This window comes from Aegilops tauschii, chromosome 2 (assembly GCF_002575655.3).
Source record: "Aegilops tauschii subsp. strangulata cultivar AL8/78 chromosome 2, Aet v6.0, whole genome shotgun sequence".
NCBI classification, from domain to species: Eukaryota; Viridiplantae; Streptophyta; class Magnoliopsida; order Poales; family Poaceae; genus Aegilops; species Aegilops tauschii.
In genome coordinates, this window is record NC_053036.3 from 183,154,057 (window position 1) to 183,177,566 (window position 23,510).

Genomic DNA, 23,510 nt, shown 5'->3' on the forward strand with positions numbered 1-23,510 from the left:
AATATATAGACAAAACAGAGTGTCCCTAGTATGCCTCTACTTGACTAGCGCGTTAATCAAAGATGGTTATGTTTCCTGACCATAGACATGTGGTCATTTGATGAACGAGATCACATCATTAGAGAATGATGTGATGGACAAGACCCATCCGTTAGCTTAGCATTATGATCGTTGAGTTTTATTGCTATTGCTTTCTTCATGACTTATACATGTTCCTCTGACTATGAGATTATGCAACTCCCAAATACCAGAGGAACACCTTGTGTGCTATCAAACGTCACAACGTAACTAGGTGATTATAAAGATGCTCTATAGGTGTCTCCGATGGTGTTTGTTCAGGTGGCATAGATCGAGTTTAGGATTTGTCACTCCGAGTATCAGAGAGGTATCTCTGGGACCTCTCGGTAATGCACATCACTATAAGCCTTGCAAGCATTGTGACTAATGATTTAGTTGCGGGATGATGCATTACGGAATGAGTAAGGAGACTTGCCGGTAACGAGATTGAACTAGGTATTGAGATACCAACGATCGAATCTCGGGCAAGTAACATACCGATGACAAAGGGAACAGCGTATGTTGTTATGAGGTTTGGCCGATAAAGATCTTCGTAGAAATGTAGGAGCCAATATGAGCATCCAGGTTCCGCTGTTGGTTATTGACCGGATATGTGTCTCGGTCATGTCTACGTAGTTCTCGAACCCGTAGAGTCCGCACGCTTAACGTTCGATGACGATTTGTATTATGAGTTATGTGATTTGATGACCGAAGTTTGTTTGGAGTCCCGGATGAGATCGGGGACATGACGACGAGTCTCGAAATGGTCGAGAGGTAAAGATCGATATATTGGAAGGCTATATTCGGACATCGGAAAGGTACCGAGTGATTCGGGTATTTTTGGGAATACCGGAGAGTTACGGGAATTTGCCGGGAGAGTATTGGGCCTTATTGGGCCATACGGCAATAGAGGAGGCAGGCCAAAGGGAAGGAGGCGCGCGCCCCCCATGGGTCCGAATTGGACTAGGGGAAAGGGGGCGGCGCCCCCCCCCCCCCCCTTGCCCTTTCCTACTCCCTCTCTCTTTCCCTCTTTCTTCTCTCCTACTCCGGAAAGGAAAAGGGGAATCCTACTAGGACTTGGGAGTCCTAGTAGGACACCCCACACTTGGCGCGCCCCCTCTAGGGCCGGCCTCCTTCTCCTCCCCCCTTTATATACGTGGGCAGGGGACACCCCAAAGGCACAACAGACAATCTCTTAGCTGTGTGCGGTGCCCCCTCCACAGTTACACACCTCGGTTATATCGTCGTAGTGCTTAGGCGAAGACCTGCGCCGGTAACTTCATCATCACCGTCACCACGTTGTCGTGCTGACGGAACTCTTCCTCGGCCTCAACTGGATCAAGAGTTCGAGGGACGTCACCGAGCTGAACGTGTGCTGCACGCGAGGTGCCGTACGTTCGGTGCTTGGATCGGTTGGATCGCGAAGACGTTCAACTACAGCAACCGCGTTGTCATAACGCTTCTGCTTACGGTCTACGAGGGTACGTGGACTACACTCTCCCCTCTCGTTGCTATGCATCACCATGATAGATCTTGCGTGTGTGTAGGAAGTTTTTAAAAATTACTGCGTTCCCCAACAGCCGCCCCGAGATCCGATCTGCCAGCCGCCGCCGTAACATGAGAGCCAGATCCCCACGCCTGTGTCCGCGCACCGCACGCGGTGCCGCGCTCCGTACACACTCGCCGCGCAGCCCCAGCGCAAGCTCACCACGGCGGACACCCCGCAACGCCCGAGCACCGTGAGAGGGAGAACCGGAGTGCCCCGCCGCCGCCGACGCTGCGCGGGCTTTGCCCGGCGGCGGTGAGGGGGAGGAAGATCTGGCGAGAGGGAGCTCGCCCGGCGGCTAGGGTTCCGTCCGGGTCGCCCGCGGGTAGGCGACAAGTGGGACTTTTCTACAACTTCTGAGTTTGACGTGGTCGTGTATGCAAACAGTGCATGGGACACTCTGGCCTTGTGCAACCTGGGAAGCGTATTTTGTAATAATTGTGCATTATTTTTTGCGGAAACAATTATGCATTATTAGCAGTAGAAGCTAGGGAACCATACGCTAGTTCTGATTCATAGGCATTGTATTGATTGATTGCATCTGCCCAGGAAAGATTTAGATGTCTCACCCTTATTTCTTTGGGGAGTTTTTAGCTGGATTTTGATGGCATTTCTGTCTGATGGGAATGTTGGTCTGTTTGTGTGGTTTCAGAACTGATGCCTACCATTTTGTAGGTGATTTTCTATGGTTACGATCAATGTGATTATTCGCAGTCATTTGTTATGGTATGTAATATTAGTGTGAACTTTATAAAATTGGTTTAGCTCCACTTTTGATGTCATGAACTCAACTTGAGTCTCCCTCTGATTTGAAGCTCAGCCCTAGGATTTTGAATTAATATTCGTGTAATAACCAAGTTCATCTCGTTTTTTCATAACAATGTCATTTTTTTTATTTTTTATTTTGCGGGAAAATATAATTTTTTTTTTTGCGAAATAATGTAACTTTGACGCAAAGCCAAGAATCTGGGAAACAAATACTATATAGTAGTAATATTGTCCTATGTAAATTTTGCATTATCATACTCCCTTCGTCCTAAATTAAGTGTCTCGACTTTGTACTAGCTCTAGGATAAATTTGTACTGAGCTCTCAAGAAACGGAGGGAGTATATAGGAGTACAATCGTAGTACAAACTGTTTTGTTTCGCCTGATCTAAACATTAAGTTAAGAATCAGTAGCGATCTAGTAGTACATGTACATGGAAGCAAGGAAAGACTCCTCGTGATGGCGCACTTCGCTGCAGCATCGATCTCTCCTTCTCAGACGCAGGCAACTCCAGCGGACACCGGCGTAGCCTTCCCGCCGTCTTCGAGCTTCATCAGTTTGGCGCCGTGATCGTCAGGCGGCGGACAGGCGCTCGCCCGCTTCTTCCTCTTTGCCTCGCCGGCAGCATCGTCCGCTGCAGCCATGTCGAGCAGGCGCTGCACCATCTCCATGGCGATGTCCAGCCCTGGGACGTACTCCGTGAGTACCTTGCAGTTCTCGGGGCCGCAGTTCTCGAACGTGTCCAAAGATTCCCGCAGCTCTTGCCTGGACGCGCCCGCCAGGTGCCGCGTGACGGAGGACACGACGGCGACGCGCCCGCGATCGTTGACGAGGGATGCGGCGTGGATGGCGTCCTCCATCCCGACCGGCTCGTGGTCGCCCCGGCGCCTCCGGCGCGCCGCGCCGGCCCTTTCGGTGAGGCCGACCCGCAGCTCGCGGTCGAGCAACCGGTGGCCGTGCAGGTTGCGGCACGCGCTCTGCGCCGTGGCGTCGTCGGCGTACTCAACGAAGGCGTATCCCTTGCGCTTCCCCGTGTCGGCGTCGGCGGCTGGTTGAAGGAGAGGACGGGGCCGATGAGCTCGCAGGCGTCGCGGACCTCCTTCTCCTCGGCTTTGAAGGGGATGTTGCCGACGTAGACGACGCGGCTGCAGCGGCAGTGTCAGCGGCAACGAGCAAGGCACCGAAGCTCCAGACGAACAAGCGCAAGTCGTGGGCTGGCCCAGGAGGCAGCCTCGCCTGCCGGCTCACCAGTGGATTCAGTGGTACTTCAGATTCTGGAACACACCAGCGCACCAGTGGATTCCCTTCGCCACCGCTCTGTTTGAAGGAACAGCTGCTCCCTGGGTGGAGTCAATCCAGCGCCGTGCTCCAGGTGTAGCTTGGCCTGAATTCTGTTCGCTGCTGCAGTCTCGTTTCGGGCGCAACAAGCATCAGCATATCCTCAGGCAGATGTTTAACATTCGTCAGACCAGCACAGTAGAAGACTACTTAGAGCGTTTCTCAAAGCTATTTGATCAGTTATCCGCGTATGAGCCCAATCCCAGTCAAGTACATTATGTCACAAGAGTCATGGAAGGGTTAGTACCATCAGTGCGCTTGCTGGTGGGCATTCAGCAACCAACGGACCTGGATATAGCGTATGCGTTGGCCTTGCTGTCCGAAGAACTGAGAGATCACTCATTTCAGCCAGCAGTTTCCGCTAGTTCGGTAGCTCACAGCAAGAAAAACTTTCTTCCTTCAGCTCGCAGTGTTGTTGTCAGTAAAACAGTGGAGGACAGGCATGCTGCAGAATCAAGCCGTCCAGCTCCAGTTGAGGACCGATGGTCAGCCCTGCGTGCCTACAGGAAATCTGAAGGACTCTGTTTCATTTGCGGAGAGCGTTGGGCAAGAGATCACCGTTGTAAACAGGAAGTTCAACTGCATGTTGTGCAGGAAATGCTGGAGTATGTGCAGAATATGCCCGCAGATACAAGCTTTACTGAAGCTGAGAGTACTGGAGAAGTCAATGATGTTTGTATTTCTGCTGCAGCTTTGGGAGAACCATCTGTTCCTGCAATTGCAACAATGAAACTGACAGTACAGTTGCAAGGGCACAAGCTCACTTTTCTTGTGGATTCTGGAAGTACTCACTCTTTCCTGGATTGTGCAGTTGCTGCTCAAATTAAAGGAGTAGCTGATATGCCTGTTAAGATGGTCAAGGTTGCAAATGGAAATTTGGTTCCCTGCAACCAGCAACTGCAGTCAGGAGCTTGGTCAGCAGATGGGCACAAGTTCACTAGTGATTTTAAGATTTTTCCTCTGGGATCTTATAATGGTATTCTGGGACTAGACTGGTTGGCCACACATAGCCCCATGCAAGTGGATTGGTCTGAACATTGGTTATCTTTTGACAGAAATGGAACTCCTATCACATTACTGGGTGAAGATGCTACTCCTAGTCTTCTAGCTATGATTGAACTGTCGTCTCTACTCTTGTCCAAGAACACAGAACAAACTGAATTACCTGCTGAAATTCAGGAAATTCTCAATACTTATGCATCTGTGTTTGAAGCTCCCACTGGCCTCCCACCTAGGAGGAAATATGACCACACTATTCCCCTTATTCCAGGTGCTTCTCCTGTGTCTATCAGACCATACAGACTTCCACCTGCTCTCAAGGATGAGATGGAGAAGCAAGTGACGGAAATGTTGGACTCAGGTATCATCAGGCCTAGCACTAGTGCTTTTTCATCACCTATGATCATGGTTTAGAAGAAAGATAAGACCTGCAGGCCAGTTTTTGATTACAGGCATTTGAATGCAATAACTATCAAGAGCAAATTCCCTATTCCTGTTATTGATGAGCTGCTTGACGAGCTAGCTGGGTCCTGTTGGTTTTCCAAGCTCGATCTCAGAGCTGGTTACCACCAAATTCGACTAGCTCCTGGAGAAGAACATAAAACAGCATTTCAAACACACTTTGGGCATTTTGAGTTCATGGTCCTGTCATTTGGTCTAACTGGTGGTCCAAGTACATTTCATTTTGCTATGAATGATACTCTGTCTCCTTGTCTCAGGGAATTTGCCATCTCATTTTTTGATGACATATTGATTTTCAGTGCCACTTATGCTCTCCATTTGGAACACCTGGCAAGAGTGCTGCAGTTACTGCAAGAACATCAGTGGAAAGTGAAGTTACCTAAGTGTGCATTTGCTCAAACACAGATTGGCTATTTGGGCCACATCATCAGTAGCCAAGGGGTTGCAACTGAGCCCGAAAAGATTGCTAGTATTGAGCAGTGGCCGGTGCCTGTGTCTGCTAAGGAAGTCAGGTTTTTTTTGGGTCTAGCTGGATATTACAGAAAATTCATAGCCCACTATGGTCTTATTAGCAAGCCACTTACAAATTTGCTCAAGAAAGGTGTGCCATTTCACTGGTCACAGGTTGAACAACAAGCTTTTACAGCCCTCAAACAAGCCCTGATATCAGCACCTGTCCTAGTCCTCCCAGATTTCTCGAAGCAGTTTGTTATTGAGACTGATGCTTGTGACACTGGAGTAGGTGCAGTGCTGATGCAGGAGGGTCACCCACTAGCATATGTGAGCAAGGCCTTGGGCCCAAGAAATCAAGCACTGTCGGTTTATGAAAAAGAATATCTGGCAATCCTGCTGGCTGTGGAACACTGGCGCCAGTACCTGCAACTGTGAGAGTTTATAATCAAAACTGACCAGCGCAGTTTGGCCAGTTTATCTGAGCAACGTCTTCATACCAAGTGGCAATAGAAGGCCCTGACTAAACTACTAGGACTACAGTATTGCATTGTCTATAAAAAAGGAGTGGAGAATAATGCTGCAGACTCCTTGTCCAGAAAACCACACGCTCCTTCTGAAACTATGCCTAAATTGTTTCCCATCTCAACTGTCCAACCAGCTTGGCTTGATGATATTGCACTCAGCTACTCACAAGACAAATTTTGCATTGACCTACTGCAGAAGCTTGCTTCTTCTGGTGAGTATGACAGCAAATTCTCTTTGAAGTCTGGATTGCTACGAGAGGACAAATGTATCTGGGTAGGTGCAGATACAAAGTTGCAACACACTATTGTGAATGCGTTCCATGACAGTCCAATTGGGGGCCACTCAGGTTTTCCAGTCACTTTTAAGCGTGTCAGGCAACTTTTTTGTTGGCAAGGTATGCGCAGTTTCATAAAACAGTATGTCAAAAACTGCATCATATGTCAGCAAGCAAAACCTGAGCGAGTCCCTTACCCGGGTTTATTACAACCTTTACCTGTGCCTGACTTGCCCTGGGAGATGGTGACTATGGATTTTGTCGAAGGGTTGCCAGTTTCTAGACAGTATAACTGCTTGATGGTGATCATTGACAAACTTTCTAAGTATGGCCATTTTGTTCCATTGCACCACCTGTTCACTGCAGTTACAGTGGCTGAGGCCTTTCTCAACACAGTCTATCGCTTGCATGGAATGCCTCGTTCAATTGTCTCTGACAGAGATCGTATATTTACAAGTCAATTCTGGAAGGAACTTTTTCAGAAAGCTGGCGTTATGTTGCGTATGAGTACAGCACGTCATCCTCAATCGGATGGGCAGACGGAGCGAGTTAACCAGCAAGTGGAATGCTTCCTAAGGTGTTTTGTCAGTGCTCACCCCTCTCGCTGGGCTAAATGGATACCACTGTGCGAGTACTGGTACAATACGAATTGGCACTCGGCCACGGGCAAGACACCATTTGAAATCATCTATGGTCACGAACCACGTCATTTTGGCTTGACAGCAGAGAATACAGTGCAATCAGCTGATCTGCAACAGTGGCTAGATGATCGCCAAGTGATTCTGGGTTCAGTGCGTCAACATCTACTGCGAGCGCAACAGCGCATGAACACACATGCCGATAAGCATCGTTCTAAGCGGGTGTTTGAAGTTGGTGACTCTGTTTTTCTAAAGCTACAGCCATATCTTCAGTCATCCGTTGCTCCGAGGGCGAATCACAAGTTGGCATTCAAATTCTATGGCCCTTTTGAAGTGGTCGAGTGCGTGGGCGAGGTGGCATATCGGTTGGCATTGCCGGTCACCAGCCGTGTGCACCCGGTGTTTCATGTCTCTCTTCTGCGGAAAGTACTCGGCCCAGCGCACGAGGTACTACCCCAGCTTCCCTCTCCTGATATGCAATTTCAATTTCCAGAACAAGTATTGCAACAGCGAGTGGTGCGTCGCGGCTCGAATTCTCTGGTACAAGTGCTGGTGAAGTGGAGCGACACTCCCGTTGAGATGGCAACATGGGAAGACAAGGTGCAGCTCAAGCAAAAAATTTCACGAGCACCGGCTTGGGGGCAAGCCATTTCTAACAGGGGAGGGATTGTCTGCGACAACGAGCAAGGCATGGAAGCTCCAGACGAACAAGCGCAAGTCATGGGCCAGCCCAGGAGGCAGCCTCGCCTGCCGGCTCAGCTGGCTGGCCTGGAATGGGCCCATGTGGGCACTGTACTTAAGCAGGTTGATGACGCGTGAGTAGCTGGCGAACGGCTGGCGGAAAAGCTACTTTACTCTTCCGTGTTGTAACAGCTAATCCTTCCTCCTCCTCCGACCCCCACCCATGGATTCATGAATTGTAGCTCGAATTGGTGATAATGGAGACTAGTTGAGAGAATTGTTGTGTGAGTGTTAACAGGCAGTTGCCGGCGGCGGTGGCCATGCTGTCCATGATTGGCAGCTTGAGTCGATTGAGACGGCCAAATGCGATCAAGACGGGCTGGATCAAGGGTTTGGCGAAATATATGGAGGCGAATCATCATCGTCCAAGACTCGGATTCGATTTCCTTTTCTTTTCGAAGCGCGTCTCATGTCGTAAGTCGGTTCAGGGGCGCGTGGTCTAGGGACGCGCCCTAATAAGTCGGTGTCTTTTTTCCCTTAGATGCAGACGCTCGTATATACTCCCTCCGTTCCGAATTATTTGTCGCAGATACGGGTGTATCTAGATGTATTTTAGGTCTAGATACATCCATTTCTGCGATGAGTAATTGGGAACGGAGAGAGTACGTGCATACACTCAACCTTATGAACACATACATGTATACCCTACTCTATAATCACCTTCGAGAGACTGAGCCGACATATCACCTTGAGATTTTACGAAGTCGCCATAGGCGTCTCATAGTCAACGGGAACGTCTCCTCCCACTGAACGCGTATGGCCGAAAATCCTGAAATAAATCCAAAATAGATGCGAGCACCACAATTTGAATCCTGGTGGGTTGGAATACTACTGTCCACCTAACCATCCAACCACAAATGGGTCCTTGAGGCACTAAATGTTGCAAGGACCGCAATATCTGGCGTCCATACGCTGAGAGGACCCTATCAAATAATCACACATGTATACCCTACCCCTATGAGCACCTCCGACAGGCTGAGCGGACATATCATCTTAAGATTTTACGAAGTCGCCATAGGCGTCTCGTAGTCGACGGGAACGTCTCCTCCCACTGAACGCGTATTGCCAAAAATTCTGAAATAAATTCAAAATAGATGCGAGCATCACGAATTAAACTCTGATGGACTGGGGATACTACTGTCCATCTAACCATCCAATCATAGTTGAGTCCTTGAGGCGCTAATTTTGCAAGGACCGCAATATCTCGCGTCCATGCGCTGGGAGGATCCTATCAAATAATCATAAATAATAAGTGTCACACATGTGGCACGAAACACTGTGGCCCTGGCGCTTTTTACAACTAAAGTTGTCATCCGAAAGAAAAGAAAAAAACTGAAACTTGCCATCTAACATAAAGTTGTCATGTCTGACAACCAAAGTTGCCATGCTCGCATCACTAAACTTGCCATTAAAAATATTCAAAATTACCATGTGTTCGTGCCATGCTACTTCTTGAGCTTGCGTTGGTTTTTCCCTTGAAGAGGATAGGGTGATGCAACAAAGTAGAGATAAATATTTCCCTCAGTTAGAGAACCAAGGTATCAATCCAGTAGGAGACAACGCACAAATCACCAATCCCTGCACAAACAATCAAACAATTTGCACCCAACGTGATAAAGGGGTTGTCAATCCGTTCACGGTCACTTGCAAAAGTGAGATCTGATAGAGATAGATAAAACTAAACAAACAATAAAGTAAATATTTTTTGATTTTTTGGTTTATAGATCGAAAAGTGAGGCCCCGTTCGGTGCGAAGGAAGACAAAACAAAGGAAATGATAACTTCACAGGAATTGGAGTGAGTGTCGACCCAGAATTTATGGAGTTGTAAACAGGGCAAACAAAAAAATTGCAGTTCGGTTCACATGAAAAGGCATCTTTGGAGCTGCACTATTTTATACTAGAGTTAATCAACTATACCATGCAATGTTGTGTCTATCTCTCACATAGAGCAGTGGCAGCAGCCTTTGTCCGTACGAATTTTTTAATCGGCAAAAGGTGCAGCTGAGCAGGCCTTCCTCGGGTTTCAGTCAAAAAATCAGGTACGAGTGGATGTTCAGATTCCTTTGGAATGGGCACACCAAAGCTCCAATTCCTATGATTTCCTGTAGCTGCTTCCTGTGTACCGAACGCCCCTAGAGGGAAAAACACCACAGGAAAGAAAACATCCATGTTTCCTGTGAAATTCCTTCACCCCGAACACAGCCTAAAAGATTGCAAAATAGTAAACCGGAAACTTATATGATGAAAAATAGACCCGAGAGCCATAGGTTTCACTAGAGGCTTCTCTCATGATAGCAAATAATACGGTGGGTGAACAAATTACTGTCGAGCAATTGATAGAAAAGCGCAAAATATGACGATATCTAAGGCAATGATTATGGAATATAGGCATCACGTCCGTGTCAAGTAGACCAACTCCTGCCTGCATCTACTACTATTACTCCACACATCAACCGACTCCTGCCTGCATCTAGAGTATTAAGTTCATGAAGAATAGAGTAACGCGTTAAGTAAGATGACATGATGTAGAGGAATAAACTCAAGCAATATGATGTAAACCCCATCTTTTTATCCTCGATGGCAACAATACAATACGTGCCTTGCTGCCCCTACTGTCACTGGGAAAGGACACCGCAAGATTGAACCCAAAGCTAAGCACTTCTCCCATTGCAAGAAAAATCAACCTAGTTGGCCAAACTAAACCAATAGTTCGAAGAGAATTACAAAGATATCAAATCATGCATAAAAGGATTCAGAGAAGATTCAAATAATATTCATAGATAAGCTGATCATAAATCCACAATTCATCGGATCTCGACAAACACACCGCAAAATAAGATTACATCGAATAGATCTCCAAGAACATCGAGGCGAACATGGTATTGAGAATCAAAGAGAGAAAATAAGCCATCTAGCTACTAGCTATGGACTCGTAGGTCTGAGGTAAACTACTCACGCTTCATCGGAAGGGCAATAGAGTTGATGTAGAAGCCCTCCGTGGTCGAATCCCCCTCCAACAGGATGCCGGAAAAGGCCCCATGATGGGATCTCACAGGAAGAGAAGGTTGCGGCGGTGGAAAAGTGTTTTCATGGATGCTTCTGGTGGTTTGGGAATATATGTGAATATATAGGAGGAAGATCTAGGTCAGGGGGTCATCGAGGGGCCCACAAGGTAGGGGGCGCGCCCTCCATCCTTGTGGCCGCCTCGTGGCTCTTTTGACTTGCACTCCAAGTCTTCTGGGCGTCTTCTGGTCCAAGAAAAATCATCGCGAAGGATTTATTCCGTTTGGTATTCCTTTTCTGCGAAGCTCAAAAACAAGGAAAAAACAAAAACTGGCGCTTGGCTCTAGGTTAATAAGTTAATCCTAAAAAAATATAAAATAGCATATTAATGCATATAAAGCATCCAAAACAGATAATATAATAGCATGGAACAATAAAAAATTATAAATACATTGGAGACGTATCATGCCACACGTATGACACTTATAAAGGTCCGAAACAATTCATTCACCTGGGGTAATGGGAAGTTTTGCAATTCTTTTTCTTTTTTTGAGATACCTCTTCATGCTTTATTCAACCGAAATGTTTAGAGAAATGGTTACAATGTCAAGTGGTGAAACTAACCACACGTGTCTACCAAAATTTAGGGAAAACAAAAACTTCGCTAAACTATCTGCCTCAGAAAATTAACGTCTGAATTCATAGGTAAAGGAGCAAGCAGAAAGCTTCCTGGATCACCGCAGCATTAACACCATCTGAGCTAGTCTCTATATTCTTGATGTCTGTCAATGAGTCTGAAGCAACAAGTATCTGATCCCGAAGTTGTATGTTTTTCCCCTTCAAAAAAAAGTTGTACATTTTTTTGGAGTAACGGAGCTGTACAATTCATGCATACCTCCCAGTCCATCCTATGAATCATTCGCTAGGTGGCAGGCCGGGAGGACCCCGATCGAACTAGTTGTTCTTTTATATATAGGAAAATGCCATGAACCCCCCAAAACATCTCCTTATGAAAAGGAAAATTCTTGGCATCAACCGCCGGATCGCACGCGAGCATCCACCGGCTCATTCGTACGACGCGTGTCTTGCCCAAGCAATTCCTTTTTTCTTTCTTTCGGTCAACGTGGCCCCCTGCTCGTTGCTCACTGTCGAATACTATGAGTTTCTGCAACAAGGTCTCTGTAGCAAAAACTGGAACAAGACCTCTATTATAGTAAAATCAAATTTGTAATGAGACCTCTGTTGTAAAAACATTTACAATAAAACCTCTGTTGCAAAAGAAGACTGTAACAATACCTCTGTTAAAAAAATATTTTGCAAAAAATTCTGCAACATGACCCGTTGGCAGATGTGTTGCAATAATAAAAGGTGATGCTCGGTCGCTCAATGCACCAGATTCGACGACTCGCGAGGCGGAGGATCTTTTATCCGTTGGCAGATGCATAGCACTACCCCTATAAAAAGCACATAGAAAATCTAAAAATTGAAATATTTCATGCTCTGATTTTTTTAAATGTTGTCCCCTAATATCAGGAATTAACCATGGATGTTAATAAATATATTTAAACTTGTCGTGGACCTACAATTTGAGTTGCCATGTGAACATAGAAGAAGAAGAAGAAGGAAAAGGCCTTGATAAAAAATACCATCTGTTAGTAAACAAAAAATGCCATCTAAAAATAACAAACTGCCATCTATTAATAATAAAAATGCCATCTCTTAATATAAAAATGCCATCTCTTGTTGATAAAACATTTCATCTCTTAATATAAAAATGCCATCTCTTGATAATAAAAAATGTGATCTCTTGATATAAAACTAACATCTCTTAAACAAAATGTCATCTCTTAAATAAATAAAAATGTCATCTTTTACTAAAAATATGATCTCTTATAACAAATAAAAAATGCCATGTGACATCGTTTGAAAGTTTAAAACTGCCATGTTGATTTTCCCTAGAGAAAATGCCATCTGGTGAAACAAAAGAAAAGGGGGTAGAGTGGGATTCAAACCCAGGTGTACCAAATGGAGGGTCGCGCTGCTAGCCAATGCGCTAGCTGTAGTGTTTTGAAAATTTGTTCACTGGCTTCTTTCTTATAGTGAAGTGGTTTGGAATCCAACGTGGCTTGGATCCGGCGTCAGGATTCCTGCAAACGAATCAGACGGGAGATAGGGCGTTCGCGAGAACAATCAACCTGATTGACATTCACCAAATAAGATTTCCATTTTGCGAACTGTCAAGAAGAGAAGATTTGTGTTGTGTCTTTGAAAACAAAAACTAGTTCTCCAAAAAGCATTTTTAGCACCAAAAATGTTTTTCACACAGGAAAAAAAATTCTTTCTCCATGAAAATTTACGTGTAGACATAGGGCACACGTCCTTTTCAGAATTTTTGAACATGTGAAACATTATTTGTTTCTCCTGAAAAAATATGACAGTTTTGCCCATGGGTATGTGTATCCATGGGCACTTTACCCGGAAATAGCGGGAATGGGTGAGACATTTTACCCATCAACAATGGGTATTCATACCCACAAAACATAAGGACATGGCATGGGTATAAAATTATTCCGATACTTAGAAATAATCAATACTAAAAAGTAACTCCTTTAACACGTGGGTGGAGAAATTTACAATTTATACATATTGCAAAATCCAATGTGCTTAAAACTAGAAAAATGATGCCAAAATCTAAGCGTGAACCCATCATAATAAAACTTTCAATGTGCACATTCAAATTTAAGTGTTACCCTATTTGTCCTAGCCGACCGTATAGACGTGTGTGTCACAATGTTACGTCTAGAGAGTTTAATTAGTAAATGGCATAGGATATTCAAGTAAAAGAAACCAAAACAGTAGAATGGAAAATTATGTCTCCTCGGTCTGTGTCCGTAATTCCCATGGGTTTGGCTGCCCTAATACCTTTCCGATCTGCATTCTCCTCGGTACCTCATGATCTGATAACATAACATGTCGAGATTCTCTTGTATTCTAGAGTATGTTTTTGGTGTTCTACTTAACGGAAAGGTATTTCACTTTGGACAATCCATCTACCCTTTCTAGTTCTAAGGCCGTGTTTTGTTCAACTTCAGTTGTCAACTTTTCAGTCTAAAAGCTACTCCCCCGTTACATAATATAAGAGCGTTGGGACGGAGGCAGTAGAATCTGGACCAAAGGAGAATTCCAGTAAACCAACTTCTCGAGAATCTAGAAAATTTGGTAGTGCATTTTGTGCAGCTAGTCTACCCCAACTTTTTGAGCTTCTCCATCAACCACTTTGTTCTATTGCCTAGAAGTTGAAGAGTTTTTACCCACCTTGCCACTGATAAGTAAAAAATATCTATCCTTGAGCGAGCAAATGAACAAAAAGAGTGCCCCCCTCCTGAGCAAACGACCAAATTCACTTGGTCTCCTTCCCGAGCGCGACAACTAGGGTTCCTAGCCACCCCTCCAATACTTTCGGGCCTCTATCGCGGCTCCCCCAGCCGCCGAAGCCTCCGGTGCCTCAACGCTGGTACAGGAGTCCAATAGCCGCTCCTGCTAAGCAGCGCCACCACCTGAGGCACGCTGGCGACCGTTCCATAGGCAGGTAGTCACCACACCTTCCTTCTCCCTCCTTCTTGAAGGAAATATGACCTAGAGGCAATAATAAAGTTGTTATTTATATTTCCTTATATCATGATAAATGTTTATTATTCATGCTAGAATTGTATTAACCGGAAACTTGATACATGTGTGAATACATAGACAAAACAAAGTGTCCGTAGTATGCCTCTACTAGACTAGCTCGTTAATCAAAGATGGTTAAGTTTCCTGACCATAGACATGTGTTGTCATTTGTTGAACGGGATCACATCATTAGAGAATGATGTGATGGACAAGACCCGTCCGTTAGCTTAGCATAATGATCATATAGTTTTATTGCTAATGCTTTCATCATGACTTATACATGTTCCTCTGACTATGAGATTATGCAACTCCCGAATACCGGAGGAACAGCTTGTGTGCTATCAAATGTCACAACGTAACTGGGTGATTATAACGATGCTCTACAGGTGTCTCCGATGGTGTTTGTTGAGTTGGCATAGATCGAGATTAGGATTTGTCACTCCGTGTATCGGAGAGGTATCTCTGGGCCCACTCGGTAATGATCATCACTATAAGCCTGGCAAGCAATGTGACTAATGAGTTATTTACAGGATGATGCATTACGGAACGAGTAAAGTGACTTGCCAGTAACGAGATTGAACTAGGTATGATGATACCGATGATCGAATCTCGGGCAAGTAACATACCGATGACAAAGGGAACAACGTATGTTGTTATGCGGTTTGACCGATAAAGATCTTCGTAGAGTACGTAGGAGCCAATATGAGCATCCAGGTTCCGTTATTGGTTATTGACCGGAGATGTGTCTCGGTCATGTCTACATAGTTCTCGAACCCGTAGGGTCCGCACGCTTGACGTTCGATGACGATTTGTATTATATGAGTTATGTGATTTGGTGATCGAATGTTTTTTGGAGTCCCGTATGAGATCACGGACATTACGAGGAGTCTCTAAATGGTAGAGAGGTAAAGATTCATATATAGGACGATAGTATTCGGACACCGGAAGTGTTCTGGGGGTACTGGGTACGTATCAGGTCACCAGAAGGGGTTCCGGGCACCCCCCGGCAAAGATATGGGCCTTATTGGGCCAAGGGCGGGACAGACCAGCCCCTGGTGGACTGGTGCGCCCCATATATGCCAAATAGGAGGAGAAGGAAGGAGGGGAAGAGAGAAAGGAAAGAGGAGGATTCGGCCTCCCCTTCCCTTCTCTCCCCCTGTGACGCCCCCGATTTGACCGTACACTAATCATGCACGTAAATGTGTACGATCAAGATCAGGGACTCACGGGAAGATATCACAACACAACTCTACAACATAAATAAGTCATACAAGCATCATAATACAAGCCAGGGGCCTCGAGGGCTCGAATACAATTGCTCGATCATAGACGAGTCAGCAGAAGAAACAATATCTGAGTACAGACATAAGTTAACAAGTTTGCCTTAAGAAGGCTAGCACAAAAGTAGCAACGATCGAAAAGGCAAGGCCTCCTGCCTGGGACCTCCTAACTACTCCTCGAAGCCGAACTCCATGTAGAATCATCCTCGGGATCTCTAGCTCCTGGACTCCAACATCTGGTTGCGACAATCAGGTATAGAAAGGGGAAAAGAGGGAGAAAAGCAACCGTGAGTACTCATCCAAAGTACTCGCAAGCAAGGAGCTACACTACATATGCATTGGGTATATGTGTAAAGGGCCATATGAGTGGACTGAACTGCAGAATGCCAGAATAAGAGGGGGATAGCTAATCCTGTCGAAGACTACGCTTCTGGCAGCCTCCATCTTGCAGCATGTAGAACAGAGTAGATTGAAGTCCTCCAAGTAGCATCGCATAGCATAATCCTACCCGGCGATCCCCTCCTCGTCGCCCTGTTAGAGAGCGATCACCGGGTTGTATCTGGCACTTGGAAGGGTGTATTTTATTAAGTATCTGGTTCTAGTTGTCATAAGGTCAAGGTACAACTCCGGGTCGTCCTTTTACCGAGGGACACGGCTATTCGAATAGATAAACTTCACTGCAGGGTTGCACCACATAACCCAACACGCTCGATCCCATTTGGCCGGACACACTTTTCTGGGTCATGCCGGGCCTCGTCAGATCAACACGTCGCGGCCCCACCTAGGCTCAACAGAGAGGTCAGCACGCCGGTCTAAACCCTATGCGCGCAGGGGTCTGGGCCCATCGCCCTATGCACACCTGCACGTTGCGTACGCGGCCGGAAGCAGACCTAGACCCCTTAATACAAGCGGGAGCTTACGGTCCAATGCAGCGCACGCCACTCAGTCGCTGACGTCACGAAGGCTTCGGCTGATACCACGACACCGGGATACCCATAACTACTCCCACGTAGATGGTTAGTGCGTATAGACCAAATGGCCAGACTCAGATCAAATACCAAGATCTCGTTAAGCGTGTTAAGTATCTACGAACGCCGACCAGGGCCAGGCCCACCTCTCTCCTAGGTGGTCTCAACCTGCCCTGTCGCTCCGCCATAAAGTAACAGTCGGGGGCCGTCAGGAACCCAGGCCCACCTCTACCGGGGTGGAGCCACCTGTCCTTTCAGCCCCCTCATCAGAATCACTTGCGGGTACTCCTCGAGCCGACCCGACTTTAGTCACCACATGTGTCATGCGTATAATGTATATACCCGTGATCACCTCCCAAAGTGATCACGGCCCAGTAGTATAGCATGGCAGACGGACAAGAGTGTAGGGCCACTGATGGAACACTAGCATCCTATCCTAAGCATGTAGGATTGCAGGTAAAGGTAATAACAGTAGAAGCAAGGACAGGCTATGCATCAGGATAGGATTAACGGAAAGCAGTAACGTGCTACACTACTCTAATGCAAGCAGTATAGAGGAGAGTAGGAGATATCTGGTGATCAAGGGGGGGGGGCTTGCCTGGTTGCTCTGGCAAGTAGGAGGGGTCGTCAACTCCGTAGTCGAACTGGGCAGCAGCAGTGTCGGTCTCGTAGTCTACCGGAGAGAAGAGGGGGAAGAAACAGTAAATACAATGCAAACATAAGCATGACGATGCGTGACATGACAATGAGCGGTCCTAGGTGTGTCCTAACGCGACAGTAGGTGGTACCGGCGAAGGGGGGGACATCCGGGAAGTATTCCCGATGTTTTGCGTTTTCGGACAGACGGACCGGAGGGGGAAAGTTGCGAGTTCGATAGGTTAGGGATGGGTGGTGGACGAACGGGTTGCGTATCTGGATTCGTCTCGTCGTTCTGAGCAACTTTCATGTACAAAGTTTTTTCATCCGAGCTACGGTTTATTTTATATTAATTTTCAAAGTTTAAAATCATTTTTAGAATTAACAGAATTAATTTAATTCGAAACTGGATTTATGACATCAGCAAGATGTCATGCTGACGTCAGCAGTGAACAGGGGTTGACTGGTCAACCTGACAGGTGGGTCCCACCTGTCAGGGGCTGTTATCTAATTAACTACTGTTTAGTTAAATTAATTAACTAATTAGATTAATTTAAACAGGATTAATTAACTTAATTAATTTAGTTAATTAATTAATTAAATTAAATTTATTTTTATTTTTATTTTCTTTATTTATTTATTTTTATTAATTAATTTATTATTATTATTTTTTATTGTTTTTAATTTTCGTTCTGGGGCGTGGGCCCCTATGTCATAGGCCCAGGGGGCCTTAACGGGTGACGGGTTCTCTGGCGCTAGCGCCCAGGGGCGTGCGGGCGTGGCCGCTAGCGGCCCCGAGTGGTGCAGCGGGGCCGTGTCCGGAGCGGCGCGAGCCCGGTGCGGGGCGCGACCGGTGCAAGGAGGGGGCGCGTTCGGGGAGCTCGACGGAGGCACTTGGTGCGGGCGACGGCGAGCTTGGGCAAGGGGGAAGAGGCCCGGCGAGGCAGGGCAGTGAGAGGTAGGGGCGGAGCCGGCTGTGAGGGAGATGATAGCGCGTAGCAGCAGGGGCGAGAGGGTCATCGAGCGGGAGCTCGGCGGCTGCGGGGCGTGCCCGACGAACGGCGTCAGGGGCGGCAGCGGGAGCAGTGGGGCATCGGGGCGGTGCGCGGATGGGCGTCGGCGCCGAACAGCAGGAGCGACGGCACGAAGCGGGCCGGGCGCAGCCTGTGCGGCGGTGTGCGCGTGCGAGACGGCGCATGCGCGCGGTGACCGGGCGAGGAGAGGGGGAGCTCACGGGGTAGTGTAGGGAACTGGCAGTGGGCGTCGAGGAGGAGGACGGGGACGAGGTCGACGACGAAGAGGATGGCGGGGCAGCTCCGGCGAGATGGCTCCGGCGATGGGATCCGGGGAGTCGCGGCGTCGGGCGTGTGGCGAGGGGAACCGCTATCCCCGATCCAGATCGGGACTAAGAGGTGGGGCGCGTGGAGAGAGTGGGGGATCGGGGGGGTAGCGGTTTTAGGGTTTCGGGGGGGCAAGGGGCCATATAGTCCAGGGGAGGTGCGGGGTGGGCCGGCTGGGTCGGCCTGGTCAGCTGAGCCGACTGGGCCAAGAGGCCCAGTGGGGGAGGGGCTGGGGGCCTTTTGTTTTTATTTTATCTTTTGTTTTTGTTACAGTTCTGCCATTTCTTTTTATTTTATTCTCTTTTCTATTTTGGCTAATTGTCTGGGCACCAAATGAGTTTTGTAAAATATGAGAGCTGGCCCACAAATCAGAGCACAATATATCCTACCACCAAAAACTAGTTTGGCGTAAATATCATTTCATATTTATTTTGTATTAATAAAAAGTTTATTAAATAATGTTTTCAGCCACTGTTTGAGGTTGTTTAAGTCACCAATCAAATTTCAATAATGTTGTTTACAATTTTATCATAGCCTCTGATTTATCTACTATTTATTGAACATTTTAGTTTTAATATTTGAAAACTTTTATTGTTTGCCTATATTTTAAATTTTAACTTGAATCGTTTTTGAACTAACTCGAGTTTATCAACAGTAACCGAGGTGACGTGGCACCATTAGCTGAGGTTTACTGTAGCTTGATTATCCGGGCGTCACAATTCTCCTCCACTACAAGAAATCTCATCCCGAGATTTAAGAGGGAAGTAAAGGGGGAAGGTTCGGGTTACAAAATTCTACGGAGTGTTCTTGGTCTTGGTTGTTCTTCTCGAAGAGGTTGATCCATTACGTTGATGTCTTCATTCTGCTGTTTCAGGTCATCATGATGAAGTTGTCGTCCTTTCTTCGGGAACTCCATCGTACTTACGAAGGAATGAAGGGTGGGCATTCCGGGAGAACGGACCTCCGCAAGGTTGACTATCTGGTCGATAACATCGGCGAAGGTGGCGGAAAGTAACTCTCGAATTGCAACTTAAGAAATTATCGAGAGCAAAGTAAGAAGGTAAAAAAATAGAAGTTTTCAAGCGCATAGGCAATCGTTCGTTGCCTGAAACAAAGTGTTGAAGGGGTTTAGAGCAATGTGAATAAGCATTGCATCTAATACGAGTATAGATCACTAGGCAGGTGGCCCGTGAATTACATACAAAGTCAAGAGCGAGGAATAACTCTGACAACACGGTGTACAGGAGAGTCGGTTTTCGATCCTGTGGAACTGTGGGTTATGGGCCCACCATGTGGGGTTTTTTTTTATATAGGAGCAGTGACATGTTGCACGGTCATGATAGCAAGGCATGTCAGAGAGTACCCTGTCAGTTATGTTGGCAACACGTTGTTACCAAGGGCGAGGGACGAAGAGAACCATTTTCCTGCTCGTTGAAACGAGGCGAACCATAAGGCAAAGTTGTCGTCCATCGGTGGCTATCGGAATGTCACCAACAATAGTAACAGGGTCTTACTGACAAAGTTGTACACCGAGGTGTTTGTACAAGCAAGGAATTAATACTGCTTAGATCATAATGATCACCAGAAACGTTAAACCAACCAATGGAAAGTAAAATTATGATTATCAGATTAAACAGAAGAATAGAAAGGAAAATGTGTTTAAACACATATTTCAAGGGTATATCCTTCCCAAGGACAAGCTAAGCATGATATTCATGACAGGATATAATGTAGAAAACTCTTTAGGTAGGGGAGAGAAATTTCATGACATTACCCATACAACGGTGTTTGGATAATTGAGCAGGAAACATTTAGCATTGGGCTTCAAATGTTCCTGTTGAAAATCGGAGTACCATAGACATGCTTCGAGATAGCATTGACATGATCAACAGGTGAAGATCAGACTTTGGAAACAAAAGGATCCATCAGGAACAACTTATAGAATAAGTCTTACAATTTCCTCATGGAAGAATAGCTAACCTTGCTAAAAGGGAAAACTTATAACAATAGGTCCTCCCGCCAGGTGTGCTGGGTATCATCACCTTACCGGGTCATAAATAGGCCAATGTTATAACTCTTGGAAATATGTTCCAACCATCATATCTGACCGAGATTCAGATCTGATTGGTGTCAGGATAACTCAGACTCGGGATGCCTGAGAAGAAAGGTGCAACACAAATTGTCGAAACGACATCGAAGATTCTCGGGAGATGAACTATGGAAGCGAGTTCCGGACAAGGGTTCATCATTACATCAAGGAGAGGTGAGCAGGTGACTGATTGACTCAGTGACAATCCATTGAGATTTCCAAAAGATGGATTTCCGCCACTATGTGAACAAGGAGATAACATTAGCTAGATCGAATGACTTAATGATGTATGCTCGAGGAAAACATACACAGTTAAACATTGGTTGAAATATGCACCCGAAATATGGGCTAGGTAGCACAATCAATGTTCGAATGGTGATTCATTATGCCATAGACGTAGAATGAAACTATAGACCAATAACTTCAAAGCAATAGGGTTGCTAGAAGTTTAGAATTTACACATCACAGACCATTTGTCGGTATTCCTGTTAGAAACAACACGGGGACCAAGAAAGAATGGTGATGGGGAGAAGTATCACTGTACCAGGATGTCATACGAGGTGGTGAGATTCTTACGACATACTTGACACCAAAGATGGTAATACTCCAGGGTCGAACATATCATAAGCTAGATAGCAAGGAAATCAAGGTACAACACAAAACACGAACAAGTTTGTGTTGAATGGAAGGCAATAAAATGGTCGATGATAAAACAAATCATCGAGGGCAAGGATGGTATTTCTCATCCAGAATTCGATAGATATCTTGGAAGAGCTCAGAATGTTGATGATGTTCACGACACATTTGTAGCGAGAATTTATGAAGAGGTAATCGATCGGCGATGACATCAAGTCAAAGGAATGATGAAGCGAAAAGTTATTGGAACCAGGGGTACGACACAAACTTGAAATCAAGCTTGTTGTTCAAGGCGAACTAATATGACGAGGAAGATCGACGTAAGCTTAGCTCATCATCGAAAGTTGTGTTCCGGGAAGGACCGGGTAGCACAGTTAAAAAGTTTGCACGATAATGATATAGCCGATAAGGCTAGGAATGACTTGAAGGATTATTAAACTCGTAAGCAACAAGAATTACTTAGAGTTATTGAATCGGAGTGCGGAATCGATTCGCTTATCGGTGTTCTCGAGTGACTAATAACTCAGAGCCCGTGGAAAATTGGAATCAGTGAGAATGTAGCACTTGATGAAAAACTCATATGAAGTTATGCAGTTCCATGATAATCTCGAGATACCAGGGGGTAATTCTCGACGACAGATCAAGGTAAAGGTTGGACTAGGGTATTGCCCTGCAGAAGACAAGTGCTCAAACTTGCACGAGAAACGGAATCAAGGAGAAACATGGTCGGAACCACGTCCACGGATACCAGATGAACTTATTACAAGGGGGTCATTATTATAAGATAAGCTTCCATGATAGGATCTACATCGTGTCCATGGGCATGAACACAAAGGTTCAAGGTCGACTCCCACTTCTTCAATGCATAACCTTCCATTCGCCTCTCGTATTTTGATAATGACATTAGTTGTCGAAAGTTTTACCTGGTGCAATACCAGATAAGTATGTCCCGCGAAATCTTTTGGGTACACACAGATTAAGGAAGGCATAGGTTCAACCCATCGGGGCATCGTAGAAAGATATACTACAAACTTCAGAGTAAATATTACAAGCTCGAAAGAAGAGCATTGTGCAAAAACAGATGATACAATTTACCAAAGGCATTATATACCCATGGAAAGGCTCACAAGGTTATTCAATATGAAGGACACTGTCGGATAAAATCCAACAAAGGAACCGATGGTCCACAAGGGATCTGATGTGAGCATCGGTACTCAACCAGAGGAAGAAAGAATGCAAGGAGATCAGATTATAGAAACAACTGACTAACTCAAAGTTCAAATGCAAAGGAATTATGATTTCCAAATCAGGGGGTCAGAAGCAACGCTCTGATCAAGGATGGATAAGTTGAGTAGGCTTAGGGGTACCATCGATGGCAATTTGATAGGTCGATATCCAGCTCACGTTTAAAATGACGTCTGAGCCGGAAGGATGAATTCTAGGATATGATTGAGGATTCCGAGCATTCGCAACATATTGAATCAATGGACTCAAAAAGATAATGACAAAGGGTGCCAATAAGATTTTGAGACTTATGGGATTAATCATAATGCTAGTAAGCAAGAATTTCAAGAGCAACAGGCTCCTAAGGATTTTCGGAAGATCGAATAGTATTTTGAAGACTATTGTGGAATACTTGAATCAACTGGGGATGAGCGGATACTCGGTAAGTGCGAGAATTATCCGTAGGGGTATTCAGGTGACAAAGAACAGCAAGGCAGTAAGCTCAAAGGATTCTCGGAACAACAGAGAGAATTTCGGGGTATCTTGTAATAACAAGATCAACTGGGAAACATTGTATGAGTGGCGAGTATATGTGGTTATCCATAGGAGTTTATCGATGAAAGGGAATTGCAAAAGCGATGAACACAAGTTCTCGGGTTATCAGCGGAGAGTATCTTCAGGGTCTTCACGGGCAGCAGACGATCATCAGTAATAAGGGGCTCTCCGGGTGAAAGTGATAACGAGATCCTAATGTTAGATTTAGCAAAATTCACTTAACCCGAATAGAAGAGAGATCAGAGTCCCAGAGTATAGGCAAGGAGTAAAAGATCCTAATACCACCCAATGGCGACGTGGGCCCATAAG

General features: G+C 45.8%; 1 pseudogene; it reads right to left on the reverse strand.

Moving 5' to 3' along the window:
• Window positions 1-2,155: 2,155 nt before the first annotated feature.
• LOC141041988 (cleavage stimulating factor 64-like) lies at window positions 2,156-4,051 on the reverse strand (annotated as a pseudogene).
• Between the last annotated feature and the right edge of the window lie 19,459 nt (window positions 4,052-23,510).